The sequence below is a fragment of the Chiloscyllium punctatum genome, chromosome 30 (genome assembly GCF_047496795.1).
Source record: "Chiloscyllium punctatum isolate Juve2018m chromosome 30, sChiPun1.3, whole genome shotgun sequence".
Classification (NCBI taxonomy): Eukaryota; Metazoa; Chordata; class Chondrichthyes; order Orectolobiformes; family Hemiscylliidae; genus Chiloscyllium; species Chiloscyllium punctatum.
The window spans coordinates 45,910,632-45,920,720 of NC_092768.1; positions in this window are offsets into that span (position 1 = coordinate 45,910,632).

Sequence of the window (10,089 nt, forward strand, 5' to 3'; positions counted from 1 at the left end):
TTGGGGAAAGATGTAAGTTTGAGACAAATTGGTTTACCCAGCAACAGCTAAAGTAAATTATTGCCTGACTCTAACGTAAAGGTCACCCTGGGGTTTAATTGAGGGGTGATGTAGCAATGTCTCAGTGTGGCCACATGTTGGAGAATCCCGAAACAACCTGTCAATCTGTGTAAGAGGTTGTAAGATAGAGACCTGAGAGAAAGGATGATTTACATTTCACCAGACTGTGCAACTGGCTGAAACTGTAAAGTATCATTATCCTAACACTTAAAGTTTCTTCAACAAAATCTCAAAATTGTACCTTCCAAAGAGTCATAGAGATGTACAGCATGGAAACAGACCCTTTGGTCCAACCCGTCCACGCTGACCGACTAGTATGGTAGGGGGGTGGGAACCTGAGCTGTATACCGGGGGTGAGAGTTGATGCAGATGAGGCAATAGCAAGAGGTAGAGCAGCTAGTGGGAAGGATTTTCCTGGGAATGAACCAAGGGATCAGTTAAAGTATGTTTGCTTTAACGCAAGGAGTATCAGGAATAAAAGCGATGAACTTAGACCATGGATCAGTACCTAGTGCGATGATGTTGTGGCCATAACAGAGACATGGGTTTCTCAGGGGCAGGAATGGTTGCTGAATGTTCCAGGGTTTAGAACATTTAAAAAGAATAGGGAGGGGGGAAAAAGAGGAGCGGGTGTAGCACTACTAATCAGAGAGGGTATCACAGCTACAGAAGCTTCCATTGCCTACCGAGTCAGTATGGGTGGAAATTAGGAACAGCAAGGGAGCAGTCACCTCGTTAGGGGTTTACTACAGGCCCCCCAATAACAGCAGGGAGATGGAAGAAAGCATAGGTCGGCAGATTTTGGAAAAGTGTGGACGTCGTAGCGTTGTTGTAATGGGTGGCTTTAACTTTCCCAATATTGATTGGAACCTCCTTCGAGCAGAAGATTTGAATGGAGCTGTTTTTGTAAGGTGTGTTCAGGAGGGTTTCCTAACTCAGTACGTTGACAGGCCGACGAGGGGAGAGGCCATTCTAGACTTGGTGCTCGGAAACGAGCCGGGACAGGTATCAGATCTTGTGGTGGGAGAGCATTTTGGTGATAGTGACCACAACTGCCTCACATTCTACATAGCTATGGAGAAGGAGAGGATTAGGCAAAATGGGAGGATATTTAATTGGGGAAGAGGAAACTATGATGTGATTAGACATGAGTTAGGAAGCATGGATTGGGAGCAATTGTTCCATGGTAAAGGCACTATAGACATGTGGAGACTGTTTAAGGAACAGTTGTTGTGAGTGATGAATAAATATGTCCCTCTGAGACAGGCAAGAAGTGGGAAGATAAAGGAACCTTGGATGACGAGAGTGGTGGAGCTTCTCATCAAAAGGAAGAAGGTAGCTTACATAAGATAGAGGAAGCTAGGGTCAAGCTCAGCTCTACAGGATTACAGGCAGGCGAGGAAGGAGCTCAAAAATGGTCTGAGGAGAGCCAGGAGGGGGCACGAGAAAGGCTTGACAGAACGGATTAGGGAGAATCCAAAGGCATTTTACACTTATGTGAGGAAAAAGAGAACGGTCAAAGAAAGAGTAGGGCTGATCAGGGATAGCTTAGGGAATTTGTGTGTGGAGTCTGAGGAGGTAGGTGAAGCCCTAAATGAGTTTTTTGCTTCTGTCTTTACAAAAGAAATGAACTTTGTAGTGAATGAAACCTTTGAAGAGCAGGTGTGCATGCTGGAATGGATAGAGAAAGAGGAAGCTGATGTGCTGAAAACCTTGTCAAACATTAAGATTGACAAATCGCCAGGCCCGGACCAGATTTGTCCTCGGCTACTTTGGGAAACGAGAAATGCAATTGCTTCACCACTTGCGAAGATCTTTGCATCCTCGCTCTCCACTGGAGTTTTACCTGAGGACTGGAGCGAGGCAAATGTAATTCCTCCCTTCAAGCAAAGGAAATAGGGAAATCCCTGGCAATTATAGACCAGTACGTCTCACGTCTGTCGTCTGCAAGGTATTAGAAAGGATTCTGAGGGATAGGATTTATGACCATCTGGAAGAGCATGGCTTGATTAAATGCAGTCAACACGGCTTTGTGAGGGGCAGGTCATGCCTCACAAACCTTATTGAGTTCTTTGAGGATGTGACTCGAAAAGTTGATGAGGGTCGAGCTTTGGATGTGGTGTATATGGACTTCAGCAAGGCATTTGATAAGGTTCCCCATGGTAGGCTCATTCAGAAGGTCAGGAGGAATGGGATACAGGGGAACTTAGGTGTCTGGATACTGAATTGGCTGGCCAACAGAAGACTGCGAGTGGTAGTAGAAGGAAAATATTCTGCCTGGAAGTCAGTGGTGAGTGGTGTTCCACAGGGATCTGTCCTTGGGCCTCTACTGTTTGTAATTTTTATTAATGCCTTGGATGAGGGGTTTGAAGAATGGGTCAGCAAGTTTGCAGATGACACAAAGATTGGAGGTGTCGTTGACAGTATAGACGACTGTTGTGGGCTGCAGCGGGACATTGACAGGATGCAGAGATGGGCTGAGAGCTGGCAGATGGAGTTCAACCTGGATAAATGCGAGGTGATGCATTTTGGAAGGTCGAACTTAAAAGCTGAGTGCAGGATTAAGGATAGGATTCTTGGCAGTGTGGAGGAACAGAGGGACCTTGGTGTGCAGGTACATAGATCCCTAAAAATGGCCACCCAAGCGGACATGGTTGTTAAGAAAGTATATGGTGTTTTGGCTTTCATTAACAGGGGGATTAAGTTTAAGAGTCATGAGATCTTGTTGCAGCTCTATAAAACTTTGGTTAGACCGCACTTGGAATACTGGTCGCCCTATTATAGAAAAGATGTGGATGCTTTGGAGAGGGTTCAGAGGAGGTTTACCAGGATGCTGCCTGGACTGGAGGGCTTATCTTATGAAGAGAGGTTGACTGAGCTTGGACTTTTCTCATTGGAGAAAAGGAGGAGGGGAGGGGACCTAATTGAGGTATACAAGATAATGAGAGGCATAGATAGAGTCGATAGCCAGAGACTATTTCCCAGGGCAGAAATGACTAACACGATCATAGTTTTAAGCTGGTTGGAGGAAAGTATAGAGGGGATGTCAGAAGAGGGTCCTTTACACAGAGAGTTGTGAGAGCATGGAATGTGTTGCCAGTAGCAGTTGTGGAAGCAAGATCATTGCGACATTTAAGAGACTGCTGGACATGCATATGGTCACAGAAATTTGAGGGTGCATCCATGAGGATCAGTGGTTGGCACAACATCGTGGGCTGAAGGGCCTGTTCTGTGCTGTACTGTTCTATGTTCTATGTTCTATATCCCAACCCAATCTAGTCCCACCTGCCAGCACCCGGCCCATATCCCTCCTTTTCTGCCAATTGGTAATCTTTCCTATGAATGAAACAGTGATCATATTCCACAAGTGGACATTTTGAACAAAATTATAAATTACTTACAAATTGGACTGGCTGAACTTAATTGCTTATAAAATCCCTTTCATGTGTATCAGGATTCCTTCACCTCCTCCTCCTCTTCTCTCACCAGATACCAATGTCTCCACATGGACTTGGTGTTGGGTCACCTGATTCTGTTGCACTGAGAGCTGTCTGTATTGTTTACTTCCAGTGCTCACACAGGGATCAGTGCTGGGACCACAGCTTTTTACAATATATGTTAATGATATAGAAGATGGTATTAGTAATAACATTATCAAATTTGCTGATGATACTAAGCTGGGTGGCAGGGTGAAATGTGACGACGATGTAGGAGATTACAGGGTGACCTGGACAGGTTAGGTGAGTGGTCAGATGCATTGCAGATGCAGTTTAATGTGGATAAATGTATGGTTATCCACTTTGGTGGCAAGAACAGGAAGGCAGATTACTACCTAAATGGAATCAATTTAGGTAAAGGGGCAGTACAAAGAGATCTGGGTGTTCTTGTACACCAGTCAATGAAGGTAAGCATGCAGGTACAGCAGGTAGTGAAGAAGGCTAATAGCATGCTGGCCTTCATAACAAGAGGGATTGAGTATAGAAGCAAAGAGGTTCTTCTGCAGCTGTACAGGGCCCTGGTGAGACCACACCTGGAGTACTGTGCAGTTCTGGTCTCCAAATTTGAGGAAAGGCATTCTGGCTATTGAGGGAGTGCAGCATAGGTTCACGAGGTCAATTCCTGGGATGGCGGGATTACCTTACACTGAAAGACTGGAGCGACTGGGCTTGTATACCCTTGAGTTTAAAAGACTGAGAGGGGATCTGATAGAGACATATAAGATCATTAAAGGATTGGACACTCTGGAGGCAGGAAACATGTTTCCACTGATGGGTGAATGCCGAACCAGAGGACAGAGCTTAAAAATACGGCATAAACCATTTAGGACAGAGATGAGGAGAAACTTCTTCACCCAGAGAGTGGTGGCTGTGTGGAATGCTCTGCCCCAGAGGGCAGTGGAGGTCCAGTCTCTGGATTCATTTAAGAAAGAGTTGGATAGAGCTCTCAAGGATATTGGAATCAAGGGTTATGGAGATAAGGCAGGAACAGGATACTGATTAAGGATGATCAGCTATGATCATATTGAATGGTGGTGCAGGCTCGAAGGGCAGAATGGCCTATTCCTGCACCTATTGTCTATTGTCTATTGACTCTCTGGCTAAAGAAGCTCCTCCTCATCTCAGTTGTAAAGGGTCCATTCACTCTGAGGCTATGTCCTCAGGTCTTAGTCTCTCTTATTTGAAACATCTTCTCCACATCCATTCTATCCAAGGCCTTCAGTATTCTGTAAGTTTCAATGAGATCCCCCCTTATCCTACTAAACTCCATTAAGTCCTCAGCCACTCCTGATATGACAAGCCCTTCATCCTCAGGATCTCATCAACCCTCTCTGGACTCTCTCCAATACCTGCACATCTTTCCTTAGATGTGGTGCCCAATACTGCTCACAATGTTCCAAATATATTCTGACCAAAGCCTTATACAGCCTCAGCAGTTCATCTCTGTTCTTATAGTCTAGCCCTCTTGAAATGAAAGCTAACAATGCATTTGCCTTCTTAACTGCCAACTGAGCCTGTGTGTTAACCTTAAGAGAATCCTGAACTAGAACTCCTAAGCTCTTTGCACTTCAGATTGCTGAAGCCTTTCCCAGTTTATCTTTACCTCAAAAAAAATTAATGAGGTAGCGTCATCAGCTTCAGTGGGCAGAGGATTCTACACATTCATAACCCTGTGGGTGAAGAAGTTCTTCCTCAACTCAGTCCTAAATCTGTTCCCTCTTATTTTGAGGCTATGCACCCTAGTTCTAGTTTCACCCAGCAGTGGAAACAGTCTCCCTCCTTCTGTCTTCTCTATTCCCTTCATAATTTTATACGTTTCCACAAGATTCTTCATTCTTCTAAATTCCAATGACTACAGGCCCAGTTATTCAATCTCCTCTCATAAGTTAACCCTCTCAATTTGGGAATTAACCTGGTGAGCCTCCTCTGCACCACCTCCAGTGCCAACATATCCTTTCTTGAGTAAGGAGACCAAAACTGTGGACAGTATTCCAGGTATAGCCTCACCAGCACCATCGAGAGCTGCAGTGTAACCTCCCTGTTTTTAAACTCTAGCAATGAAGGGCAAGTATTCCATTTGCTTTCTTAATTACCTGCTGCATCTGTAAACCAAACTTTTGGGAGTCATGAACAAGGAGGATACCTAGATGCCCCTGCACAGCAGTATGCTGCAATTTTTCACCATTTAAATAATAGTCTATCTTGCTGTTATTCCCACCAAATTGGACAACATCATATTTACCAACATTGTACTCCATCTGCCAGACACTTGCCCACTCACTTAACCTATCTATATCCCTCTGCATACTTTCAGTGTCCTCTGCACAATTTGCTTTACCACTCAGTTTAGTGTGATCTGCAAATTTTGACACTTTTGACATTGTCCCCAACTATCTATGTAATTTATAAATAATTGTGGTCCCAACACTGATCCCTGAGGCACACCAGTAACCACCAATTGGCAACCAGAGAAAGATCCATTTATCCTCATTGTTTGCTTTCTTTTAGTTAACCAATCTTCTATCCATGCTAATACATTACTCGTAATATTGTACACGTTTATCTTATGAAACAAACGTTTGTGCGACAATGTTTGATACACCACATCCACAGATTCCCCATTGTCCACCAGTCCACCATAGACTGCTTCTGTATCCGAGGAGATCATGAATGATGCTGAACATCCCCACTTCTTTCCTTATTATGGAGGGAAGGTCATTGATAAGGCAGCTGAAGATGGTTGGACCAAGGACCTACCCTGATAAACTCTGTTGTAGTCATATCCTGAAGGAATGTTAGAATCTCAATTGAGAATCTGATTCAGGGAGTTTGAGCTTTGCTTCAATTGTAATGTGACTCTCCTGGAGCCCTAGAAAGTAGAAATGGAATTGCTGAAAGCTTTCCTGAAATAGCCATTTTCCAAGAGACAGTATTCCCTCAGTGATTGGAGAGCAGTGTTTGATGTGGTGCTTCCTGCTAATTGGATATGAGTTATGGATTAGATGGAACTGTGCAGAATGATGGATGAGTGACCTCTATGTGCAGACAGTGCATTGTAGCTGGGTCCCACCTGAGGTGTGACTCAAGAGTCCACACAGTCAGTAGGTGAATCCAGTGACAGTCCTCAAATTGCAAACCCCACACTCCCATTGCAGAATTCAGCTTTTCCACCATTTGTTCCCCACCAGCATCCATACCTAAATCAGATCACAGACAGGTCATTAATTTTCCTTCCCTGTTTATTCCTCCATTTAAACATCTCACATTTAAGTTATTTAAATAAAATAAGGACCTCCAGGTAAGGACAAGAGAGGAAATAAAACTCTGGTCCATCAGCTTGTCCCATCCAAATGCAGCAAAATAGATTGACTTCTCCAATTCTACTTTGCAGACACAATCTAAATGTAAGATTTAGGAGTTATCCATTCAGCCTATCCACTCTGCTCCACCATTCAATGAGATCGTGGCTGATCTGATAATCCTCAACTCCACTTTCCTACCTTTTCCCTGTAACCCTCAATTCCCTTACTGATTAATAATCCATCTCTCTTAGCCTTGACTATACTCAATGACCCAACCTCAACAGCTCTCAGCAGTAAAGAATTCCAGTAAAAATGTCAATTAATTATCCAGAATTCCCACATCTGTGTTACTGAAACTGTAACAAAATCCTGTTGTAACGTTTCTCTTTTCAAGGTGCCTTGTGTCTCATTCTTTAATTTTCTGGGGTCTGATCCGACACTGTAATCTCAGGGGCAGTGGACTGGATCTTATGTTACTGGGTCTATAATCCAGAGAACTGGATTTATGTGGAGGGAGCTCAAATCCCACTGCACTGCTTTTGATTTGAATTAAGTTAATCAAATAAGCCTTATAAAAATAAATCCTGTCAGTAAGAATGACCATGAAACAATCAGACTGGTGTAAAAACAAAACCAGTTCACAGTGTCCTGCGGGAAGTCAAATCTCCTGTTCTTACTCAGGCTGATCTCGGTCTGACTTAGGATCCAGTCTAAATGCTCTAGTTCATGACATTAGTCTAATCAAATCCCTAAAATAAAACATAAGAAGAATAGCATTGGGCTGATCTGCTTCATACTGTCATATCCAAATTTATACCAAGGTCAAAGGCACATGAATTCCAGCCAACATGAATAATTCTCCTTTCAAAAACCTGACAGAGCTGTCCCACAGACTAGTCACACACAAGCCTGACATCGTCACACTCACAGAACATCACCAGATGTTCCACAAAACCTTCAGCAACATCCCTGGATATGACCTGGTGAAGGGAGAGAGGCCAGGAAGTGATGAAATGCCTCTGCAAGATCCCAACGGTGATTTTGATTCCATGACAACTCATGCTGTTAAGTCAAACAGGAGGGAAGTAATGACAACTCTGCCTTCAATTGCCAGCATGAATTGAATTCCCTCAAAACACTCTTCTCTGCTTCTTTAATGCCTTCAGGTGATGAGATAGTTCCTCTTCCAATGTTGACCACCACTTGGAAAAAGTACCAAGTCAGCTGACATCACAGACATTAGAGGGAGACAGGAACCTTGAATGTCCACTAGGAGCACTATTGCAGCTCAAGTCTGACACTCAAAGACAAATCCAGAAGATAAAGGACGTGTGGTATGAAGAAAAATTGCAAGAGATCCAACAACACGCTGATCATCATGAGATGTGAAGCTTGCAGACCAAGGTCAAATGGACAAATTCCCCTTCATTTTCAGAATCGAGTTTTTCTTAGAGTCATAGAGATGTACAGCATGGAAACAGACCCTTCGGTCCAATTTGTCCATGCCGACCAGATATCTTAACCTAATCTATTCACACTTGCCAGCTTGGCCTATATCCCGCTCAACCCTTCCTATTTATATACTCATCCAGATGGCTTTTACATGTTGTAATTGTACCAGTCTCCATAACTTCCTCTGGCAACTTATTCCATACACGACCACTCTCTGCGTGAAAAAGTTGCCCCTGAGGTCCCTTTTAAACCTTTCCCCCCTCACCCTAAACTTACGTCCTCTAGTTCTGGACTCCCCCACTCCAGGGAAAAGACCTTGTCTATTCAGCCTATCCATGCTCCTCATGATTTTATAAACCTCTATAAGGTCACCCTTCAGCCTCCAATGCTCCAGGGAAAACAGCCTCAGTCTATTCAGCCTCTCCCCATTCAGCCTCAAACTCTCCAAACCTGGCAACATCCTTGTTAATCTTTTCTGAATCTTTAAAGAAAACATTTTGAAAAACCCCTCAAGTGTGAATCTACAGGGACAGCTGATACCCTCCAGTCTGTCCCCAGGGCCCTGTGGTAAAATCCAAGAGTGAGTCACAACAAGCTTTCAAACAGATGAGAAATAACTCAGCCTGTAGTCCTGATAGTATTCAATCAAGCATTTTGAAATCTGAGGACTTTTCCTCGCATCAAGACTGCATGAACTCATCCCATGGATTTGGGGGAGGAAGAAAATCCCCCACTCTTACAGAATATGACAATCCAAATTATCCTCAAGAAGGGAGATAATTCATGTTGTATTGAGGCATATTCCTCTTGACCACAGCAGAGAAAATCCTGACACACATTCTCCTGAATCGCCTTCAGACCTCGGTCATAGAGTCATAGAGATGTACAGCACAGAAATAGACCCTTCAGTCCAACCCGTCCATGCCGACCAGATATCCCAACCCAATCTAGTCCCACTTGCCAGCACCCAGTCCATATCCCTCCAAACCCTTCCTATTCATATACCCATCCAGATGCTTTTTATATGTTGCAATCGTACCAGCCTCCATCACTTCCTCTGGCAACTTATTCCATACACATACCATCTACTGAGTGAAAAAGTTGCCCCCTAAGTCTCTTTTATATCTTTCCCCTCTCATCCTAAACCTATGCCCTCTAGTTCTGGACTCCCCGACCCCAGGGAAAAGACTTTGTCTATTTATTCTATCTTGCCCCTCATGATTTTATAAACCTCTATAAGGTCACCACTCAGCCTCCGATGCTCCAGGGAAAACAGCCCCAGCCTGTTCAGGCTCTCCCTATAGCTCAAATTCTCCAACCCTGGCAACATCCTTGTAAATTTTTTCTAATCCTTTCAAGTTTCACAACATCTTTCCAATAGGAAGGAGACCAGAATTGCACACAATGTTCCAAAAGTGCCGCTGTTAAGATTTTAGAGTGCAATTATTTAGGATGAGATTGCTAAGTACTTGGAAGTGGGGTCAATACAGCTTCATCAAGGAGATGATGTGTCTGACAAATGTTTTAGAATTCTTAAAGGATGTGACAAGCAAGTTAGACAAAGGAGATCAAGTGGATGTGGTCTGTTTGGCCTTCCAGAAGGCCTTTGACAAAGTGATGCACAGAAGGCTCATAATTAAAACAAGAGCCTATAGTGTTAGAGGCAAGGTGCTGGCAGAGATAGAAGATTGATTGACTGGCAGAAGGCAGAGAGTGGTGATTAAGGGGCCTTTTTCAGGATGCCAGCAGTAACTAGAGGAGTTCTACAGGAGTCAGGG